We start from the raw sequence: 24,239 nt of genomic DNA, 5'->3' as shown, positions 1-24,239 counted from the left end.
TGTTAGCTCTGCTTGGTAGATGAGTTCTGATGGTGCATAATGAGCATTCACTGACATTACACATTACAGAAACACCTCAGAGCAGGGCTGTCAGTGCGGCCAAATATATAGCAGGCTACCAAAATACGGTACAAACGTACGTTTACTTATTGTCACGTTTCAAACCATAGCACTACGTAACTGTTAAATATATTACCTTGTCATGTGATATCTGATAAAAAGGTGTCTTGAACAGAGAAAAGTTGTGTTAAATAGAGGATCTGATCTCCATTTATTTTTCAAAACAAACACACACCTTGTTCAGAGTTACTTCATCACACCAGTCTGCATGCGACTCCAGACCAAAGGTGTCGCTCTGATCCACTTGTAACAGTCCTCACAGTCCCTGTAAGTACATCCTGTTCCTCATTGTTTTCTTTATTTCTTTTTTTTCTTTTGAGGAGTGGGAGTTGGGTGACTAGTTTGATTAGCTGTGATTATGAGTGCCCCACAGTACTGTAAAACCACATGATGCCAGTATCTGCTTAAAGGTCCCATATTATGCAAAAATCACTTAATGAAGTCTTTTAGTGAAATTTGTGGGTCTTTGGCTTTCCTCCCAGCCCACAAAATGTCATATTTAATGACAAAACCTGTACTTAGTTGTTCTTATGAATGTAAAATCCTGACCTAAAACGAGCTGTTTGGATTTTGGGGATTTGCCGTCGTCAGCGATTCCCTTTTTTGACCAATCAGGAGCAAGTCTGACCTGATTGGTCCACCACAGCAGATACCCCCGAACCCCCTCCCCGCTCACCCCTCTTCCCGCCGCTGGAGAGATTTCTCTCCAGCAGCGGGGAGGAATATGCCAAAGTTGAAGAGCCATCACTGCTTTGTTTTTGGCTGTAAACAGCCACATTGTTCCATGCACAAGCTTCCCATCTCAGAAGAAGACAAGTCTAAGTGGCTAGAGTTCATTTGTCAAGGAAATGTGCCAGCTACACTCAGTAAAACTGTGCATGTGTGTGCTGGTCACTTCACGGCCGACTGCTTTTCCAACTTTTGACAGTACAACAGAGGGCTAGCAAATAGACTGGTCCTGAATCCAGGCGCGTTACCAACCATCCACCAACAAACCTCTGACCCTGGAAATGAGAGTATTTTAAATGCTGTGTGCTGTGGAGCAGATGAAAGAGCTTTTCCTCAGTGTCCCCCCTGTCTCTGTGTTAGCTTCAGGATGCTAACTTTAGCCGTGGATAGCCTGTTGTTTTAGCCTGTAATGTCACGGTAAACAAGCTTTGCTGTTTTCTAAACATTGTGCACTCAGAGCTCTTGCCGCCGCTCTCAGTGACGGGGAAGAGCGGGGCAGTATCAGCGGTGGCTCATTTACATATGAAGGTCACGCCCACTAAATCAGACCGTTCTGAACAGACGGGCTATGAGAGCCTGGAAACAATGCTGCTGTACTTGATTTATTGGCTTTTTGGATCAAAACATGTTACTACCATTTCATGAAGACATCAATGATCCATATTAAAATGCAGAAAAGGAGCATAATATGGGACCTGTAAAGACTGGGGGACAACTGCTCCAGACTTGGCCTTAAATATGCTGATTTGTTGAAAAATCTCATCTTGCTTTCTTTATGGTTAAATGAATCACTCAGTGTAAATTAGGGATCTTTCGGATTGACAAAGCTCCTAAGTGAAAAACATCTGAACAGCATTTTGAAATGCTAAAGAAAATATCAAGTTTTTCGTGTTTGACCTTGTAGTGGTTTTAGAGCCGACTAGTGAGGGTGAATGCACATCCGTGATGTAAATGTTTCGCTGAGAAAAATCTGTGAAAGGCTGTCTCTCAGGAATTTTGGTTTGACATCTACCCCAACTGGAGTGGTTACAGGCATCAAAAGTTGAACATTATACAACATCAATACTGATACTGATGGTTTTGTTTGCTGTTGTTGGTCACAGAGAAGCATTAAGTCCATTTCACGATCACATTAAAGCTCCTCAAAAGACCTCTAATAAAGCTTGAAACAATGAATATCATTGGTCAACCCTAAAACTGAGAAATGGGAAACCATGTTTAGAAAAATAATGAATAAATAAATAAATAAATAAATAAATAAATAAACAAAAGTGAATCATTCTTTGGTGCACCAGTCAATCCTGAGACCATCGATCCTTAAGCAAAACCAAACACAGTGGAAGGGCCCTGCATAGTTTTCTTCTACTTTGTTGTATGTAGACTCTATACAACACCAAAGTATTAACTTTTAATCACAGAACTAGTTTTTAGTGACTGGAAAGCTGCATACTCATACTTTTGGATTTTTATCTTCACAGGTTATTTGTTGGAAACCAAATATCAAGAGAATGTCTCCTGTACTCTATTAGAAATTTGCCCCCAATTCAAAAGTAATCAAATAAACCTGATCTAATACGGATGCTGTCCTATGATAAAACCCTGTTTCATTTGCTCGTGCTGCTTTCATTCTACTCAGATATACAACAAATACAGATAACAACAAAAACAACACAAATCTGCGTCCTATCTGATGTCTGCATCTTGTTTCTCCAGAGAAGAAGTCATTAATCACAACTAAACAACCCCAAATCTTCTAAGAATTAAACAAAACATCCCACCTTTGTGTGTGTTTATGTATAAACATAACAGACTTGGCTCTAACGCTCAGAGATGGAATTACAGAGCACATGTAGCTGGCAAAACAAATTTGCAATTCTCCTTGTCTATTCCCAAACCCCCTGTGTACTGCACATGCCCTCTAGAGACAGAACAAACAGCGGTTAAGATGTTTAAAAGGCTTTGCTTTCTTAGATACCTGTGCAGCTGAATACCAATAGACTGTTCTTACATTGAGGGGGTGTGGTGACAAGCTGCTACATTCAGAGCTAGCAGGGAAGCACTAACTCCTCTGCTTTCCTCAAGGGCAAAAATGTGCTTAATGCCTGCTCGTGATCGTATGTGAAGGTGTGTGTTTTTTGCATGTGTTCAGTTTTGTGTCAGCCTGTTTGGTCTGCTAGCTGATGGTAAACACAGAGGCCCCACAAGTGTGTGTGTGTGCTGTAGTCCCCTTCCACTGGTGGTACATATCCCACTGATTTCTAAAAGGTCACTGTCATTATTGTTGCTTAGCAACCTAGTATGAAGGAGCCATAGGTGCACACTGTACAGTAATTGTGGATGTGTGGTGAGATGAAGGAGATCATGGGAAACAGATGAACATATGATGAGCTAGATGGATGGCATGGCATTGATATATCATGTTAAACGCAGCCTTAGAAGTGTCGTACCATGTTTTTATTGGTTAAGAGAGGATTTCTCATTTTGACACGAGAGTACTAGTAGCTTCAATATTACACATCTTTATGCCAGTTACAAAGAAAATATAATGAAAAGGGAGTGGAAAATGCTTTTAGTCGATGGATGAGATCTTAGAGTTAAGTCATTAACATAACACACCCATCACACGAGCTGGGAGACGGCATTAAAATGTCTTAGGTGGAGGCTTTCTGAAGAAAATATAACATCTGGAAATTCAGGTGTCACTACTTTTATGATAAAGGACTTCTAGTGAGACCTGCTTTTCCAATGATCACTTTTATTTATAGTTAATACCATTGTATATGATTTGTCTGCTAAACAATTAAACTGTGTCACCCTCGACAGTTGTCACAAGAACTTTTTGTCAGTTGAACTGATAAAATTTGTTTTTTCATTATAGGTAGCCAAAAATGCCTGTCAAAAACAGAACACGAAAAAACAAGGCAACTTGTGTATGGTCAGTTATTTCTATGTTGTACCATTGCTTCTTGGCAACAAATCTTGATGACGATCAATGATCCTGATGTTGTTTGACAGTATTTTAATCTAGAAAACTGAGATGAAGGCCCCCTTTACATGGTAACATGGTAGATCGCGGTAATCGTAATAAAGGTAGTGTTGTACTGCTGTCCTGCTGTATCCGCTTGCGCAAAGCGGAGTGTGACGTCGGCATTTCCACTGAAAACACAGGCTTACTGTTTACATGGCAACAGTGTCAGCAGCATTTCAGAAAATTTCCACTTAGGAGGCCGTTTTCAAAAATTTGAGTTTTCGGTCGGCTAAAATGCTGTTTTCATGTAAACGCAAGGCCGAAATGCGTGAATAGGCCTACTTGTGCATTTCACTCTAAAACCATTGTTGTATTAACAACCCCGAAGTTGTATGTAGGCTGTAGCTTATTAACATGACCATTCGGCTGGAGCAATCCATAACCAGCCAGGACAGGTAGTCATGAAGCTGCTAGGATGACTAAAGAATGGTTCTGCTAGCTCTGCTAACGTTAGCCACCATCAGCTGATGAATTAGGCAGTTTTTGCCTGCAGATTGAGATTCTGTATAACCGTGTTTGAGTCTGCTCATTTTGACTGTCTTCTGAGGGATGTCTTCTGAGGGACTTTGTGCTTAGTGTGTTAAAACATTTCAGGTATTTGTCACCTTAGAACAACCCTGATAGTCAAAGGAGCAACTTGGCAAATGTACAGATAAATGCTAATGTATCATTATGGTATATTTGGACGACAGATAGACACAAGAACAATTTTGTCATCAAAATCTGGCCTTGTGCTTCTTACAACAAGGATATTCAATCACACTGACAAGAGCCTTGAATACATTAAAAAGAGCTCACAGCTGACAGATTTTATGGACGGAACTTGCAGAGAACAAAAAAAGATATTATCTGCAAAATTGTGTTCTTATTTTACTTGTAGTCTGGTTATCAGTACTGAATTTGATTGAGAAGACAAAGCTTTGCACACATTTCCTGTGCAGGAATACAATACACATGTAGACATGTGTACTCTGGGAGTTCTGGGATCCCATGTAAAATAATACTAGGTGTCTTCTTCCTCTTTCTTGAGGAATGTGATAAAATCAAATCCTTAGAAACTAACCGTTGTGACGACCGAAATATTTCCATGGACCTTTGCAGCATCTTCCTTTTCATCATTTCTCGCCACCTTTAAGGAACTTAAGTGCTCAGTATTATGAGAAACTACTCATCAGGTGTTATCGTATGTGCACTGTCCTGGAAGCCTTGAGTATATTGCGCTGAGGATGTGAGTTCTCACTGGGTCGTTTTGCATCTTATACGATTCTGTCCACATGTCAGTTGTTTAGAGTTACTCTCCAATGACAAAGCCAGTGTAAGGTATATACAGAGCCCAGCACAGAGGCACAGTGATCTCTGAGTCATGTCCCATTTGTGGAGCTTGATGGATTTCCCTCTTGCTCTGCTCCCTCAGCTCAGTGGGGAGAAGGCAGGGCTGATAAGGTGATTTATCTGCACCTTTCCACCTCCTGTAATGGATGGCACATCCACCTTTCCCTGAAACTTCATCATCTCACAGCTGCACCCCCTCGCTCACGTAGAGGTGTGAGAGAGAAATGAAACAGACATGCTGCACATGAAAAAAAAACAAAAAACATAAAAACAGACAAACTGCACAGTGACTTCTTTACTGCACATTCTCATTAAGGTTAGGAGAGTGCAGTCACATGACACTTAAAGCTCTGAAGACACTACATCAGACAACAATGCCAAACAAAAACAAAACACGCGATAGATCTCATTGCTACTGGAGCTTTGATTGATTCCTTAATTCTTTCATGTGGCCTCGGCCCTTTGGGGTCCTGCTCTGTGTTTTCCTGGCTACAAGGGCAGGAAAAATGACAGGAGCATGTAACAAATCATGGATATGAAGTACAGAGAAAGATTTCAGGGGTGGGCAATTCATTTTTATGAGGGAAACCTGAATTGTGTCAGAGAGCCGCACCAACAGTAGCGTGAACTTAGTTCTGCTCAATAGTCACTATTTTCCCATTATAAAATACATTTATTTATATACTTTGGCTAGCAGCTACTGGTAACCAGAAGAATAATGATATTTTGTAAAAATGTGAAATTGTGGAGTAGGTTATATAGCAAAATACTCTTCTAGAAGTTATACACTGTTAAAACAAAAAATCATTGCATCAGTGTTTCATTTTAATTTTAAATAATCATTCTCCACAAATGCCGAAGCACTTTATACAAAACAATAAGACTTTGAATGTCTTTAACTTCAATTGACTTCTTCAAGTGAGAAAAATCTTGTCTATCTTGGGCTCAAACAAGTGCAATGGAATCACTGAATTTCTGAGGTGGCTACGCCAAGGACAGCTGAGAGGTGATCATCAGCGACTGAGGAAATGTATTTGGATTTGTTGAATGTCATCACTTGCAGGGCTTGATTACTTTGTGTGGACCAGACAGGGATACCCCAAGGGCCAGATGTGGTCCAGGAGACGCAACTTGCCAAGGTCTGAGTCAGTTGCAGCCACTGAATTACCACTGGAAGTTTTGCCATTCTTTGAATCTTAACTACAGTTTATGCAGCCCATACAATGGCTGTCAAAATTATATTATCTAAGCCACAGAAATAAGATGGTTTTTCAGTTTGTTTCACAACTTACTCTGCTAAAACTACTTAATGGAGTGTTTTCTGATGTGCAACATGAGTTGAGTAAAATCTATATAACTTGTGGCCCGTGGACTTGAAAGCAAGGTTGCTCAAATGCCTCACCAACAGATCATAAGTTCTGCACTTCCAGCTGAGCTTTGAAGCAATGGCGAACCAAAACAGCACCACATTCATACATTATTGACCTCTGTTGTGAAGAAGGGGCTCCAAAACAGCTTTATGTTGTGAATGATAACAGGTGGGGAACCAAAAGGTGGTTTAAATCTGGTCTGATTGTTTATCTGACCACATTCATGGTTGAAAATTATAGTGGTTTACAGGCTAAAACAAAGGTTAAAAAATAGGGACCATTTTTTTAAATAGTTTTCTACAGTATTTAACCTACAACGTCTCTTTTTTCCTTTTTATTGATTTTTTTTTTTACAAAGCTTTGGAAAACACTGATGTGAGAAAAGCTGAGAGTTGGAAACACACTTAAGGAGACTTTATCACAGGCTGCGTTGAGAAGTTTTTATAAATTCAAGACTGCATCAAGTTATACATTTTCTTACAACTGTAGTGTAGTAATGTAAAGTTACAAACAACTTTAAAACATAGAGTTGGTGAACCCATTGGTTAAATTCTAATATGAATATTGTTTGAACAGCTGAAACTGCTTGATAAAGTTTACCAGAGGATGGTCATGATTCCAGAGGGAAGCCTGTTGAATTCTAGTTTCTCGCATCAAACTGATGTTTGCTGAGCATCACTTCATCCACTCTGAAGATTAAAGGATTTTCTTCTCCCAAAAAATATGAACATGTCTTAAGTGTTTGAACAAATTACCTATTCATTAAGGTTTGCCTATGAAGTCAGTCTCACTGCTTCACCAGTTGCAAAAACACATTTACCTTGTTTAATGTGGGCTGTCAGAGCTGTAAATGTTGAAAATTAAATCTGCCTTTCCTGAGGTTTTTCCTTGAACCACTTTGTCGTCAGTCTAGAGGAAGTGTGGTATCTCTACAGGGACAAAAACTAAGGATTCCCCGCTGATATCCAAACTTCAGAAGCCATTTGGAAGAATTAGAAAACTTTTTTAACTGTACAACAGCTTGGAGGATTTTTATTTTTTTTAATAATTGAAACATTATTGCAACAGTTATTAAACCATTATTATTGTTCACACTTTGCTTTTGAATAATTCTGAAGTTTATAAATGAACCCACACTTTGGAAAAGACACAAGGTGACTATATTTTGCTTTAGTTACTCTGTTTAAAGCATCATAAAAGTAATAACACAGACGTGTTTTAATAAAAGCACACATGTTGTCATACTTGATACCTTGATACACCAGCAAAGGTAAACTATTAATCTAATTTGATTTAGTTTTTCAGTAAACCCCCTTTTTTGCCTTGACCTATCCTTTGTATTTCTTTTTACCTGACAATCTGAAACTCTTTAATCTGTTACATCTTGTCACACTGCTCAGTCCAGCAAAAGTATAATTCTGCATCTTTGTTCTCTCTGAAAACAGCACCTCGGATCTCATTAAACATAATTACAATTTTTACAGCACCAAGAGGATACCAATTAACCTCTGTGGTCAGTGTTATAAACAAGGCAGCGCGCCACTGGTTTGAGCTTCACTGCCTCGGGCCGCTGGCTGACTCACCTGTGTTTAAACAGCAGCTAGAAAAGGATGCGTAGGGCTGAGGAGGAGGAGGGAGACAATCAATAGCAGATCAAAGTGTTTTAGTTTACCCTGGGCTGCCGAGAGAAAGAGAGAAAGAGGCGTTGTAATCAGCAAAGACACTGTTTACTCGCCGAGACTTCCCAAGGTTGGATGTAGGGTAGGTCTCCAGGCGCTGGGTTAGCTAGATTTGGTATTTTATTAACCAGAGATCCAAAATTAAAGAGGGAAATAGACCAGAATGACGTAAAACAACACACTGGTTTATGCTTTACGCTCATGAAAATTGGTTTTCACATGCAGTTTTTAAGTAAAAAGAAAAAAAAAAGAAAAAAAAAACAACAACCTGTCAATAATAAAACAAAACCACAAATCCATAGTTATGCTAGCAGCTTTGTCTTCTTGGGGTTAAGTATAGCAGAGCTTTGAGCTCAGTGCTGTCATCACTGTGTGACAGCTCACCATCACACTGTAAACATGTTGAAATGTTGGACACTTCCCTCTCAAACTCAGAAGTCAAGTCTTGAGGGGTTGCTATATGTAGCTTTAAGGCTGATGTCTGAATGGATGGGGATGGTAAGTAATGCTGACTAATGATTTAATGCTATTAATAAGTAGTAGGTGAAATTGCACTGTAGTTGTGTATGTGATGTACTGCACGTCAAAACAATCCAAGCAAAGGGAGAAAACAACCTGTTTCAGAGCGTCTCCTAACAATCCACCTTTGAGTATCCCTGACAAAACAACAAGCAACAGGTGTCAAAACACCCTGAGACTGGTGTCTCAGAAAACCAGGTTCAGTTTGGATGACCAACCTTAGTCTTAGCAGCGCATAAGCCTTTAGAGTCATAAATCTTGAGAAAGCTGAGCGCAGAATAGGATTTCTGAGTTTTTTTTTAAGTAATTGTTTTATTCAACTTAATTTACTTTCATTTCATTTTTAGAAATGAAATTTCACTTTGTTAAATTAAAAGTTTAGGGAAAAGACAACTGACCAGTGCTCAAGCTGAAATAATAATCATAATACAACAAATTCAACTATCCATTTATGTGTAGTTTTGTTTTACATCAGCAGCATGTGATTAGGTGATCTGGGTCGTTTGTCTTTGAAAATGGCAGAAGCAAAAGTTGGCCATCAGAACGTCTCCTTTCAGCGATTCACAACCGTTGAGTGGACGCCAGGCTGGGTGACATTGACCCATGACACCACCCTCCCTCCTCTGCCACATCCTTTCAAGCTGTAAAAAGCATGTCTGAAACAGGGGAGGGGGTGGGGGCAGCAGAGGAGTGAAATGGGAGGGAGGAAGATGAGGGAGGGAGGATGGGTGTTATGCTGAGAGTCCATGGGAGGGTCCACATTGCTAGGATTTGGGGATAAATAGATTTCTGATCCTGTGAGTTTAAAAATAAAAGAAGTGAAGCTATTAAGCCATCTTCAGTCTGCGTCTTTTATTTTTGGTTGTCCTCTGTCATTTTTAACTTCTGTCCTCTCTGGGTCAGTGGGGTTTCACCGGCCCCTCTTTTTCTCTGTACAGTGCAGAAGTGACCACACGTGTCACAGGCCTACCAGACAGGGGAAACCAGCAGTGATTTAGCAAACAAGCACTCAATCAATGGTGCAGTGAAGCGTGTAACACATGCCAGTCAAAACCTATTACGTTCAAACAGCCCTCTTCAACTTCCACTCCACTGGTCCGACCCTCAGGCTGCTAGCCAAAGACAGACTGGCCAGAGGACAGCTACTGTGTTAGGAAGTCAAATGCTTAAAAAGACACAGGAAGCCATTTTCCAAATAGTGGCTTATTAGTGACAATTCCTTATTAAATCAGATAAATCTGTGTAAGCTATAAGGCTGTTTACATTGATATAAAGGAGGAAATGGGGAAAACATAGTAAAATACAGGTTTGAAAAGATATTTAAACAGTCTTTCTATGTAACAACTTCATGAATGCACATCATTTTTTTTTTAATCTTTGGGATACTATTATTCATTTTAATGTCATTACCCAACTCCATGAAAAAAATAATCATTCAATCTAAAATCCTTAAAAAAGTGCTGAATAGTTCTCAACAACAAAGTCAGTGGCTGGATCCTTCATGTTAAATATCTTAAGCCATCTGTGAAAAGGAGCTCTGGCATATTTCACCTCTGCCTGCAAACAATGTGGCCAAAAAGTATCTTTAGCACAAACAATGAACAGTAGGAAAACATGTTCATGTTACCTTGATTTTATTTTAGGGGCACTATACTGCCTATTTCTCAGGGTCCAGCTCACCCTATTATTCTAATCAGCACAAACACCTGCTCACCATACATTATCCCTAACCTATTACTTGTTTTTCTTTATAGTACGACTCTTGTTTCAAATACTTGATCCTGATTGGTCAAACTACATTACAATGTCTATTAATGGTGTATGGCAGAAGCAAGACTGAGGACAACCTGATCGCACATATGATATCGTGTTTTGGCACAACTGATCTCTGCTTGATGACACAGAGGCAAAAACACTAGTGTCCATGAGCATTCTTAAAGCAAACAGCATATCTAAATGTAAGATCCTGTTATGTAATCCAGGCAACAGAAGCAGAGCTGGTGAGTGTACCTCTAAATTGCTCCTGATAGCAACACAGCAACTGGAAAGATCAGGGGTAGTGATACTAGGGTGTGTGTTGAAAGTTGTGACTTTTGCCTTAATCATCTGTTACGCCTGAAATACACTGGATACATCTGCAGTGCAACTCCGTTGCGCTGCGTCTTGACTGTGTTTGCCAACTCACACTGGCTGTATGTTCAGTCCAACAAGGTGCATGACTAACAGACAGCTGGAGTCACGAGACCAAGAAATTCCAGCGCTTCCCACTCCAAGAGACAGACCAGCCATGCAGACGTACTGCAACAGAACAGGTCCAGTGTAGATTGACAGATTGATTTGGATGAAACACAGATGCATCTGGTGTATTTAAGTCGTAAAGTTGTAGTAACTGAGATAAAGAAGAGCTAAATGAAGACAAAAGGCACACTCAAATCACCCTGAAGACATCTTGCTCACCTTGTCCAACTATAACTTTAATGGAAATATTAAGTGTATCTTAGAAATAAGCAGGGTAGTGTTTTACCATGATTTGACCATAAATTAAACAATTCAATGAAATCGGAAGAACTTTCTTGAGCCACACAGTAAATCTTTTTCAAACTTATAAAATCATCTTTGAATAAATATTATTTGCCAGCTTGTTTGTTAGTTTGGTTGGTTGGTTACTGGGTGAAAAAAAAACAAAAAACAAAAACAAGGTAATGTAGATGAAGCTGGTGGATATGCACATCCCGACAGGACCAAGACACAAAATTTTATCTCTAAATTTTATAACCTACCAAAGGCTGCAAATATCTTCCAACACACAAGTATGCAGACGGATAAACAGCAAAAGCTGGCACATCACTGGGGTTATCAAGTGACACCTGCCTTTATATGAGTCAGGCCCACAACACCTCAAGGAGGCTCAACAGGTAGCTTTGATGTCCCAGAGCCAACTCTCCCCATGTCAGCTTCCACCATCCATCATATCCACAAACAGAGCCCCACAACATAAACTGCCATGTTCAGTGGACCCAGGCTCCATGTATACAAGCTCCAGGAAGTGACATCACCATCACTATCTGCTCTACCACGTGGCATCCCCATACTGGGGAAACCTCTACTTACCTTCACTGTTTCTGCAGACAATTCAAAGCCTTTACCTTTCTGACTGAAACTAACTGAAAGACTGCACTCTTACATCCTACAGTTCATTGGTTGTCTTCTACTTCAAAGTCCTGCTGCAATGTCACTCAAAGCCTGATTATGTCCCCCTATGGAGGGATTATTTGTTTATCAACATCGGCGGAGTTAACCATCCAAAAACACATTTTTTAACCTAATGTCATCACTTTGACGGACGACAAAATGCTCCCAGGTTTATGGAATAGCAGTGAGTGGACAGAAGAGATCAACAAGTGAACAGATATTAGGTGGACAGACGTCTTTAGCAGAGAAACCCAGCTTGTACCCAGAGAGGAAACACAACTCTCACTCAATGCTCATGGCTGCATTATCTGTGGACACTTATCATACTGTGACATACCAGGATGTAAACATGGTTTTACTATGTGTACCTAATTTTACTTTGGTCATAAATCTGTTTCTGTTAATCATAATTTATGGGTTCACTAATTATTTACTGTCCATATTGAGTCCATGTTTGGTCCGAACCCCAGCCCGAAACCAACTTTTTCATTAAATAAGCAAAGTCAAATCTGTATTTTGAGTATGAGCAGTTATTAGTGCTTGTTTGCAGTCAAACCCGGTTAATTGAGGTTGGATAAAGAATACACATTTAATTACACACACGCAGACATCGCTGGTGTATCAGTGTAAAGTGCGACCCTGTTGAGTGGTGACTCTGCTGTGAATTACGGCTGCCGTCGGCTGAAAGTCACCAGTTAGCATGGTCAATATTAACGGCGAACCACCGGCTGCGCTGTAACGGTCGAAACTTGACAGAAGTTGCCTATGTTGTGTAGTATTGTTTATGACAGCTGTCCACAGAAAAAAGCGTACATTTTGATGCTTCTAACAGGTTAAATAAAGTGTTTAAAAAACGCTAACTCGTCTGAATGAATGGAGCTAAATGCTGCTTCTGCGGTCGAGATGCGTGCGCATCTTTATGATGACAAAGACTGATAATCCCTCTATATATCAGCCTTGCAAGTCTTCGCAATTTCAGTGTTCATATTAATGACTCTCAAAAAGACCACAAAGTTCTAAACATTGCACCTTATTTTGACTGTTGCTACAGATTGACCCTACAGGGTCGCCCTTGTGTTCCCTGTTAAAGTGTACAGGTTTTTAAAGTTAATTTAGAATACTGAAGTTTTAAGCTGTGACCCCTTTAAGAGAAATGCCACATATGTCACATATGTAAGTGACAACTCATCACTCTGTTGATCCTTGAGTCTGATACCAGTGCCCCACATTTATTAAGACACCAATGAGGAATTAATTTACAACATATCATAGTGAGTTCCAGCTGAAGTCTCTCAGTAATGGAGAGCTAGCACCATGCTAACAGCAGCAGAAAACTATAATGATGGTCTTTGCCCCCTGGTCTCTTTCTGTGCTCCGGTCACAGTGGCTTTTTGGCTGTCAGAGCACAGAGTGAGGATCCAGGCAGCACCTAGTGATTTACTCACATGCAAGACACACAGACAGACACAGAGTAGCACACACACACACAGGACCGGGTGCATACACGCACACACACGAGAGGCAGGCTGTGAGCGAGCTGGGTTTTTGTGTAGCAGCACATGCGAATGAGGCTAAAAGAAGTGAAATGAAGCCTTTGAGTCAAAGAGGAGCTCGGGGCGTGCTGCAGGCACAGAGCTCAGTCAGAGAGGGAGCTTGGCAGGCAAATGCGCCTTCTGTTGACAGCTTCCACTGAACATCTAATGGCGAGAGATGGGGGCCCACAACCGCTTTCTTCCATGCCATTGGTTTCTCATTTTATCGCGTTTAGTAGGGCGCCTCTCAGCGCATTTGCAAATATGTCAAGTCACCATTCATATTTTACAGTTATTAGCATTGTCTCTAGATTTTTTTTTGTTTTGTTTGAGCGATGTTGTTTTTCTTCTTTTTCTTTCTAAGGAAAGTTCTTTGTTTGAGCTCTTTTTCTGTGCAGACTTAGAGAACAGGGCTCAGCACTGATGCCTCGGAGACTGGGTAGTTTTTTTTTTTCTGGAGAGGGGGTTTATGTATTCTTTATGATGTGATATACAGCCCGGGAGAGGGAACATTGGGTAAGAACATACCAATGCCAGGCTACGTTCACAGCATGATATGAGGATGAAAATGATATGAGAATATCTGAGTGCTTGCTCTCTTTCTGTCAATACCTGAGGCTGCCATTGTAACTCATTGGACTAGCAAGGTTTAAAAGGTGGTATTGCAGTTTAATATTAGCCTCTTTAAACAAAAAACAAAAAAACACAGCTACTCAAACAAAGAAAAAAAAGATAGAATGTCCAGTGATCAGTATTGTTTTCAATAGCTTTTTCAAGGTGATAGCTGGATCCTCACTCTGTGCTCTGACAGCCACTCCTCCCATCTACTTATGACCAATACTGATCCCTGTGAGGGCCACAGATCTACATAAAGAAGATGACAGGTAATTAAGTTGCCAATTTCAAAAAATATTTAGCTGGTAATGACATATTTTTAAGAATATGTTAAAAGAGACTTAATGCTTTTTCAAGCTAAAAATAAATCTCCATTGATATCTCTACAAAAATCATAGTGAAATGGCCACACACCGTAGGTTTGACACCCATACTTTTTCAAATCTGTGGTCAACCAGACAGCATTCAAAATACTTCACCCACTGATTTTGGAATGTTGGAAGTTAAACTCTTCACCCATTGATATTAGGTCTGAACTTTATTTTTTTTCTATGAATAATATGTTCACTTTAAACAATCATATCTTTTATATAGTAATATATGTATCATACTCAGCTATTGTGAATCTGAAGACTTACAAAGAAGGCCCCTGGATCTCAGCTCTTGTCCTCTGTCTCACAACCTTTAGAGGAAAGGCCACATCTCCATTTATTTTCCAATTAATACCCCCTCTCTTTTCTGTACATACATACATCACCCTGATGTGGCCACTGCTTTGAATGCACTGAAGGGAACGAAGCAAGAAAGTACTTTTCTTAATGCTTGAAAATGATAAACATGTTGTTCCTGGGCTATCTAATTTGCTGTGATGGCATTAATCAGTGTTGCACGGCGGGCGATGGCAAAGCGGAAAGGACAAAATGAAGCAGGACATTAGTCAATGAGAAGAATGATGCATTAGCTGCTCACTCATAAAGTCATTGAGAGGAGAAATTAGTGAAAGGACTTATTGTTCAAATGAGTCCCTATGTAAGTATCCATCCATTCTAAATGAGGAGCAAAGACACAGGGTTTCACTGGTTGTGTTAACTTGTGACAAACTCCAGCTAAATAACAAGGGACAGAACAAAGTTGCCCTTTAACTTTTTGTCCATATTGAGTTGATTGTAATTATTTTTAATGCTCTGAATTGCAATATGTCCTTCATTCAGCTGTGAGTAGAAATCATCTTTATACTATAAAAGGTCTATGAGTCATCCATTAACCTGCAAAATCTTTTCTTATGCAGTCCAAACAATGGAAAGTAAATAAATAAATAAGAAAAGAAAAGAATAAGAGGCGTCATCTTTATAGAGCAATACAGTATTTTACTGTTGTCTATAGCTTCTCAGGACAGAGGACCAAGTTTCAATTGATTGATTTCAAGCAAAGATGGCTCACGAAACATTCACAAGAATGGCTCCTGCCTACCTGGGGTCCCTCATCCAGGTCTACACCCCTTCTTGCCCACTTTGCTCTGCTTGTGAAAGATGCTCTAAATCTCTAGCCAGAATCTTCTCCTCTGCTTTGCCCCAAATGGTGGAATGAACTATCTAAGTCTGTATGTTCCACAGAGTCCCTTTGTACTTCGAAGAGATTTCTGAAGACTCATCTGTTCAGGGAACACTTAAGCACCTAAGCTGACCCTTCTCCTCGTTGTCTTCAGGAGTTGAACGAGTTGCACGGTCTCAGACCCAGCTCTTCCTGAATATTTAGCACTGATCATTAAATGTTGTTAAAGTGATTAACTGTGGTTAGTGTTATGGACACATTATTCTACATGGGGAAAAAACAAACAAAATTTGCTTGCATTTAATGGCAGCACCTGCAGCAAAAGCACTTGTAGCACTTTGTTGCACCAACTAAGGTCTTTCCTTCCGTCTAAATTCTTGCTTGTGTTGTACATTGCTTTGGACAAAAGGGTCTACCAAATGAAACTGTAGAACTGTAGAAAGATGTTAAAAAAAAGTTAGACCTTTTTGTGCACACAGAAGCTTATCTTAGACTGATCAGCTTCAAGACAAAAAAGCCTGGACTTCAAGAGGCCTCCCCATGATGTCGTAGTCGCTGCCCTCATCCCAGTTCTTGCTCCCGTGTTAAGGCGATAAAACATTGTCTAAACATGGCACGTTTACAAACTTACGGTCTCAGCTCACAATTCATGATGAAATACAATTTTTTTACATATTGAAAAGTAAATGTGAGGAAATAATGAAACCAAAAATGAAAGCGTTGTAGTGGAGTTTGAAGTGAAGAATGAAGTTATTTTGCTTTGTTGGAGAAATAAATCTCAAAAAATCTTATCTAAAAGTAGTACGAAGTATTTTCAAAGCAAGATCGGTCTTTACTTTTAACCAATGAAACATAAGAGCCCCTTTTGTGAACTGTAGGAACTCACTGTGTAAGATGGCACACCCAGATTGAAAAGAGTATATTTCTGCATCTACAAGGTCTATTTGAATCATCCTGATGTCATGATAAAGGAAACACTTGTGAAATTTGTTCAGAGGTGACAGTATTGGTATTTATGTCCCTGGCTCAGTTATAACTCAGGTATTTTTGTTATGTATATTGTGGAGTGACCTCAAACAAATAACAACAAAGCTTAGTGTTTGTATCCAAAGTTTTTGACTAAGTTTCAAAGAAGAGAGGAGAAGACATTACCTGAAAAATTAGATGAAAGGAGAGTAGCAAGTGGGCCAGATTGCTGCAGCAAGCAGAAACATCTGCACTGAAAATATGAAGCTTATGTAGAAGTGCTAAAGACTGCAGTTCTCTGAGAGTCCACTTGAGGAAACACAAAAAAAATGATTTCTACAGCAAAATGAACATGTTTACAACTTAGTTCAGTGCATACTTTGGGTCTGAATAGCTTATTTCTCCATCAGCACACACTGTTCGAGGGATGAAGTTATGCCCATGTAAGGACATGGCATCCTGACTTAGCCAAAGTTAGTTCAGTATTTCCAATATGGCACCTGCTGATGGGCATCAAGACTCTGTTTGAGAGTTAAACTGATGACTGACATCACAGAGACTGCCACAACAAGAAACAGCAGTTATTCAAGGCCAACTTGCTAAAAACAAAATAGAGAAATTATTTCATCATTTTTAAAATTTAGGACACTGAGATCGTGTGATTTGCTTTAATGTTGTATTTAATTTCTTGAGTAAAGTTAAAGTTGTATTTAATTTCTCTTTTTAAAACTAGAAAAAACGTTAATTCATAGCTGGGGTATATACCTCACAATCTTTATTGTTGTATCTTATTGTAACTATAGTCTGTATGTATTTATTTCATTTTTTTTATTTTTGTATTTCTCTACTGACTTCATTAATTTCTGTTGTCAACACAAAAGTTTTCCAGTTTTGGATCAATAAAGTAATTCTATTCTACACCATTCTATTTTATAACTTAAGCCGCTGAATGTTTAACGTCCCAGTCAGGGGACAAGAGGAAAATAAGTATTCATGGATATTTTTGGAGTCAAAGCTTAAATACCTATAAAATCTAATACCTCATAAAACCATAATTAAGACTTTTAAGAATTTTTAAGGGCCTTAATTTTCCCCAAATTGATTTGTCAACTCTTAATTCCTTTTAAGACCCTGTGGACACCCTGTAATACTTTTGCAGGCATTACATGTCACTCATTTGTCTATTTTTACCATATGTAATATAGAACTAATGCAAAGTCAATTACTTACAGTGTTGGATAACCTAGAGGAGCCTGAGTAAAAAGAAGACGACGGTGGGGTCAGTCTGGCTCCTTGAAGGGCATAAAGAGAAGTGTAGTGTATGTAGACTGATGTAAAACTGGGCAGGAGCATGGTGATTCAGAGATTGTGTGAAGTAATTCTTTTTCCCTAAATGATGTATGCATGGAGAATCGATGTTATCGGCGTTATCTTCTGAGGTTTTTAAACTGAATGGAATAACTTTGATGAATACCAGATGTACAGTACCTTTACTTGCCGTCTGATGTTTACCTTAAAAATAAGGATGATAATTAACAGCAATTCCTGTATCCGAATACTCTTATTATCTAATGAACGAATGTTCAAATGCTGGCAGATTATTTCTTTTTTTTTTCCAACCGTAAATACCGTAAAAATAGGGTCCATTGGACACAGACCTCCGGGACTATATTTAAAGTCTTTACATACATCTTTTTCACTCTCGTAGATGTTGTTCTTCATGGCAGTGGCTTGTACTCCAGCTCCACAAACGCCATCAGCTTTCCGAAGCCTTCACCTTCCACAAAACTTGGTGGGAGCATAGCTCCAGTAACCATTTTGGTTATTAACAGGTTAATCTTATCTGCTACACTGGTTTTGTCACAATGTCATGCTAACAAGGCTAGCAATTGATGGTTCTGCATTTGTTATGCTTTTACCTTCGATGTAATAACATGTTCCTAGAGAGTTGCTGTAGCCACCATAAAACAGTTGTTATTGCTGAAATTTGACTCAGTGGCTGGAGGAGATATAAGTTTGTATCCTGTCAATAATTTTCCTACCTAGTATCTTCAGTGAGACAAAGACAATGTGGGTCACACGTGTAACGCAAAAGTGTCATGTGGCCAAAAGCAGTGCTTGCACAGGTGTGCGAATAACAAAATGTTACTGAAATTATGGAGTCAATGTATTCAAGTTCTCCATTACTGGTACCCATCTCTAGTTAACAATCTGATAAAGCAAGTACTGGCACTTTTCTTTTACTTTAACAGAGTTGTTTGGGGAAGAGAGTTATAGGAGGCATGCAAAGACACAGGAGGAAAAACAGCAGACATAAAGGAAGTAGTCAAGAGGTAAACAGAGGAAGTGACAGACTAGAGGACGGACAGAGCAGTTGGAGGGGGAGTGAGAAAGGTCCTGAAGCTGAAAGGGAGAGGAGTACGGGGGACGGAGCTAGACCTCTAACAAGTGATTATACCAAACCCCCCTCCTCCCTTCTCCCCTCTCTCTCTACCCCTCAGGGCATGGGGACAAGAGAGCAGCAGGCTGGCAGTGTCTGCATGTGTGTGTGCATGCATGTGTGTGTGCATATTTATATGTGTTTGTGTGTGTGTGCACCCTGCCTGTTTCAGCATATTGTGCCCTCAAACACAAAAAGATGATTAGTGGGATTTTCTGTGGGCTGAACAGCATGCCTTTAAGACTGCGACAGCTGGTAAAGGATGTTGGAGATGAAATGGTCCTGGGGTCTCCTTGCAGCCATTCCACTTGAAGAAAAGACGGAAAATAAAAACCGTTTCTGGCCAACAAACAGCGGCTCTGTTCAGTCTGTGTGTTACATATTCCAATGAAGTCAGCTCACCCAGGTAGCTGAGTGCATCGCTGTGATGGACAGGTTTGGAATAAATATAAACAGATCTCTGTTTCCTTTACTTCCCTCTTCAGAAACACACATATTACAGAACACACTACACACACATGCTGAGGTGTCCCTTTAGCCCAGAGGTTAAGTAAACATATTGATCTTAATCAAACTAAACACTTAAAAGTCGTGCTGATATTAAAACAAGGGGCGAATCTCTGCACTCCCTCAAAGCTCATATAAATCTAACCAACAATATCTATTTATTCCTTTATGCAATATGCCTTTAATAAACATAGTGTCAGAGGGAAACCAAATCATCTGCGCCTGAGAGCATGTAAGAAAATCAATTAAAATGAAGTCACAGAGCCGGCCGCCCAATTGTCTGTGGCAGTTATTTGATATAATATGGTTAATACTACTGGCTGGGTAAATTAACACAATTTTGCCGTAGTAGACCAGGAGTGTGTGTGAGGCCTCAGAGTGGGTGTGTGGGGGAGGTTTAAGGGAAGGCACTGAGCTCCCAGGGGACCTCTGGGAGTAAGAGTAACACTTGAAGTGAACAATAGCAGGGGCTGACCAGAGAGGACCTCAGATGCTCACTGATTCACCAGGATGTAATTACAGCTCAGGCTCTTTTTCTGTTGTTTAAGACGCTGGCAACAATTCTCACATGACTTCACCAAAATGGCAACACTTAAACTGTGAAAGGGGAGGTAGCTCCTGGCTATTTCTCTGGAAGCGACTGGTCAGACCCACAACCAATCAGAGTAATGGGGCTTAGTGCGGCCGTTATTGCTGTTGATGACGGTTTTCATAAAAATACATCATCCAGTTCATTTAAAATCACTGCAACAACAAATTAAATGGACTGTCCTGCAGCCAAAACTGCTCTCTGCCCTGGATGTTCACAGAGATGCTGAAGCAGCGCTCCTGTGTTATCTTTTAGAGCCCGCCCCATTTTAATATCAAGAGCTATGATTGGTCCAGTGCGCCTGAAGCTGGTGGGAAATTGTAAAGAAAGACAGCAGCTCCCAAAATGAATATGAGGTCAATTAAATGTTAATTGATTTGTTTGTTTGTTTGTTTTTAAATCAAGCTCAGTTGGAAATCTGACTTTTCTTAAATTAACTACTTTAAACAATTAACAACCAAATGTCTCAATTTATTTTATTCTACAGTTGTAAAAGCAATATAAGTTGCTGATTGTTATTGATAAACGAATAAAGTATACCAATGAAATATACAAATAAATCTGCGTTGATACAGAAATTCAAAACACTTCTGGCATTTAAAACAGAGTGTTAAGCAAAGTGTTCATTCCTAATATGTATAAAACTTTTCCTTTTACATCCTCCTTCTTAGTTGCTCTTTTTTTACTTTTCTTCTCTATTTCATTTTTTAAAATTTACTCACAATGACTCTCCATCTTTTTCTCACCCCCTCTGTCTGAGACCTGAACCACACCACTGGCCATTGTTGGTGGTGCACTGTACTGTGATGCATGGGTTTCAGTGGATCGTTTGTTCGGTGTCGCAGAGCGATTGATTCTGGTGGTGGTGGAGGGGTGAAGAGCGATGAGGGGGGTGGGCAGAGGGACGGTGGCCAGGCCCCCCACAGCCTGCTGGGAGAGGGAGCTGAAGTCAGGCGCTGAGCTGGAGGGCAGCACTGAGGGTCACAATACATTGTTCTCCCCTCTCAGCCCGTCTGTAACCTGTCACACTCTAGTAATGGATGGTGAAAGAAAGACCGTGGAGGGTAGAGGGGGAGAGGGTAAGGAAAAAAGAACAGGTTGACGTACTTTTGGATTCTTTTCTTTGACTGTGACAAATGAAGGATCAATCAGGCCTTGAGACATAGGAAACAAGATGCTAGCAGGGCATCTGGTTTCAGGAAATAAGAAACATAGAGCAGAATTAGATCTTCAATACTGTCTCTTTTTGTGGCGTTGGTATTGACTTTTTAGTCTTGTTGGTCACATTTTTGATAAAACTGTTCTAAATTCAGTTTGAAATAGTTTATTCCATTACAACCAATCCTGGGTACTTTTAGCTCCCAGTAAACGTTTCTGGAAGAAAGGTTTTATCCTGTATTTGTTCAAATCAACACCTAGAGACAAGAGAGTAGCTTGGGATGAACAATCTCACTGTATATAACGCTCTTTTGTTTAAGTCCTGACTACTAGACCAATCTTCCTAGAGACTTTAAGGTTATATTTTTCTTAAATAACGAGGGAAAAGGCTCCAATAATGAGGTGGTGCTCCAATTCAAACTCTGCCAACAACCTTATGGGTGCTGTTGCAAGTATTTTTTTAAACATCCCAACCAAGTGTACATGTATAAATGTTTCTTCCAACTCTATTCATGGTGAAATCACAATAAAATCCCAACTATTTTATTTTTGAATTGGTGCCTCTGAAATGTGTCAATTTTTAGAGCGTGTCACAAAGTCTGAGCTGGTTCAGAATGATAAAAAAAAAAAACAGATTAGAAAAAAATGGTTGAACTTCGGATTTGATTCTGAACGGCACATTTCACATAGCTCAGCTGACAAGCCAAAATGGAATTAAAGTATTACTAAAGCACTTTGTGTCTGAGCTGCCACCTATAAGCGAAGCAAACAGGTGCAGCTTCTTCAAATGATATCCATCAACAGACAACTTAGCCAACCTAGGTGGATGCTCAGGGCTCATGTTTCTGAATTGGACACACTTCATTGTTGCTACAGAGAATCATAGCATTTCACATTTTACACATTTTAAAAGACACTGGACAGAAATGCTTCTTGTGATGGATTTAAATAAATATTTTGAAACAAAATAATGGAATTGTGTGTGCGTGATATTTGTGTGATCGTTCCTAAATAAGTACTCAATAAAATATTGGCCTGTATTATAACAAAAATACCAGTCTATATGATAAAATACAATAAGGTATAAAATCTTATAATTTGCCAGTGTTGGGATCAGTACTGATCAATTCTTGGGTGATGAGATTGATACTTAAGTTTCAGTTTCTTTTCTCTACATGTGCTCCTCTCAATCGTTCATGTGCTCATAGATAGATAGAGAGATAGATAGATAGAGAGATAGATAGATAGATAAATAGATAGATAGATAGATAGATAGATAGATAGATAGATAGATAGATAGATAGATAGATAGATAGATAGATAGATAGATAGACCTTTGTCTCTTCTGCAGTAAAAACAGAAATTTGTCTTTGACACGGCTCCAAGTACAAATTTTAAACACACTTACAAACATGATAAATCTCACTTTGAAAATTGAAAAAAGGATTGATTTTCATTTTATGTAAATTGGTTTACATAAGACCACGTTTTTTTGTGGCTCTTTGTAGTACCACAGTAATTTTTGTGGCTATTGGTCCCTGACTTGTTGGCCATCCCTGAGCTAGGATTAAAGACATGAGGAGCCAGACAGCCTATATGATTTTACTGTGATACAGAGCTGACAAATCCTGACCATTAGAAATATCAACATTACCTTTTAAGGTATGACAAGTAAATAATGAATAGAAAAAAAGTGTTTTTATTGACTTTTCTAAGGGCACAGACCCACTGAAAGCAAAATTACATGCTAGAAACTTTGCCTCTTATGTTGTGCGCTAGAAATGCTTGATTCACAGCTCAAAGCATGTTGGGATATAAGAGGTTTCCCCCTTTGTTTTGTGGTAATTATCAGTACTGGAGAAATGTTCTTTACAAGTACGACTAAAATAACCCCAAGAAGAAAAGCCTCCTCAGTTTACACCAACAAGTGACCAGCAATGGTTGGAAGGGATGAGCTGAGCTGAATTAGTTTGGAGAATCAGGTTTGCAGTGAAAAATGGAAACTGCAAGGTGACTTAAGCTGACATCATTGGCAGACAAAAAGAAATTTACTTAAAAAGAGTGGACTGGACGAGTAAAAAGCGCAGGTTGTAAAACAACAGAAGTTCAGGTCTTTTTTTTCTGCAGATCAAAAGGTGATGAAGGCTGAACAACCACTGACAGATCTGTAACTCCTGAGAATTTCCCCGACACAACATGTCTCATCAGCCGCCCCAAAATGAAGACACTGAACAGGACACCAGATGACAGAAGCTCCCTGGGTATGCTTGTATGCATAAGTGTGTGACTTTGTGTACCTCACTGTGTGTTTGTGTGTGTAGGGTAACTTTGGCACTCTGGGCCTTGAAGCTGTGGCACATCGCCGAGCCAGTGTTTCACGTCAACATCAAGGAAAAAACGGTGTGTTGGACATGCTAATGATAGCAGATCAGTACGGCTATTGTGTGCCTGCATTCTCCTGTGAGCCGCTGAACAAAAAAAGCAAATCCCTACAGTGCAGACATTTCAGAGATAGACAATACCTGTCAGACTGTGTGACATGACTTACCAAGATTCATCACATGGCTTTGTGTGTAAATATTAAGTCCAGCTCCCTCTTCCCTGCCCCTCTCTCAGGATTTCCTCACATGGCATTGGAAGTATTCTGATTTCTGTCCATCTGAAAGGGGAGGCACAACACAAAGGCAATGAGGCTTAATTAAGACACTTTAGTGAGCGATCACAGTGGGCAGATGGCTTTCTGTAGTGGATCCAAGCTCAACCACAGGACACTGTGAAGTTGAAAAGAAGTGCCAAAGGGGGCACTGTAAGTGGGCTTTCCCTGCTTACCAGCCAAGCAGTCAAAGGGTTTAGGGGGGAGAAAATATACAGCTGAGAAGGGTGAAGGAGGAGACAATCTGCCTTCTCAAATA

At 39.7% G+C, this 24,239-nt stretch overlaps 1 long non-coding RNA gene across 2 annotated transcripts in view; it reads right to left on the bottom strand.

Annotated features, from left to right (window-relative positions):
• Positions 1-24,239, bottom strand: part of LOC141811346 (uncharacterized) — a 210,593-nt gene that overhangs the window by 56,768 nt on the left and 129,586 nt on the right. Inside the window, exons 3-4 of one of the 2 annotated variants that reach the window (XR_012600170.1) lie at positions 23,876-23,986; positions 20,867-21,199 (exon numbers count right to left, since the gene is read on the bottom strand). This is a non-coding gene — a long non-coding RNA (uncharacterized LOC141811346). Of the gene's footprint in view, positions 1-20,866; positions 21,200-23,875; positions 23,987-24,239 lie in introns of those variants that run through there. The other variant, XR_012600168.1, reaches the window with a different exon arrangement.

Source organism: Halichoeres trimaculatus, unplaced genomic scaffold (assembly GCF_033239565.1).
Source record: "Halichoeres trimaculatus isolate MK-OKI-2021-1 unplaced genomic scaffold, fHalTri1.1 fHalTri1_scaffold_2, whole genome shotgun sequence".
NCBI lineage: Eukaryota > Metazoa > Chordata > Actinopteri > Labriformes > Labridae > Halichoeres > Halichoeres trimaculatus.
This window is presented reverse-complemented; position numbering and strand designations above follow the sequence as displayed.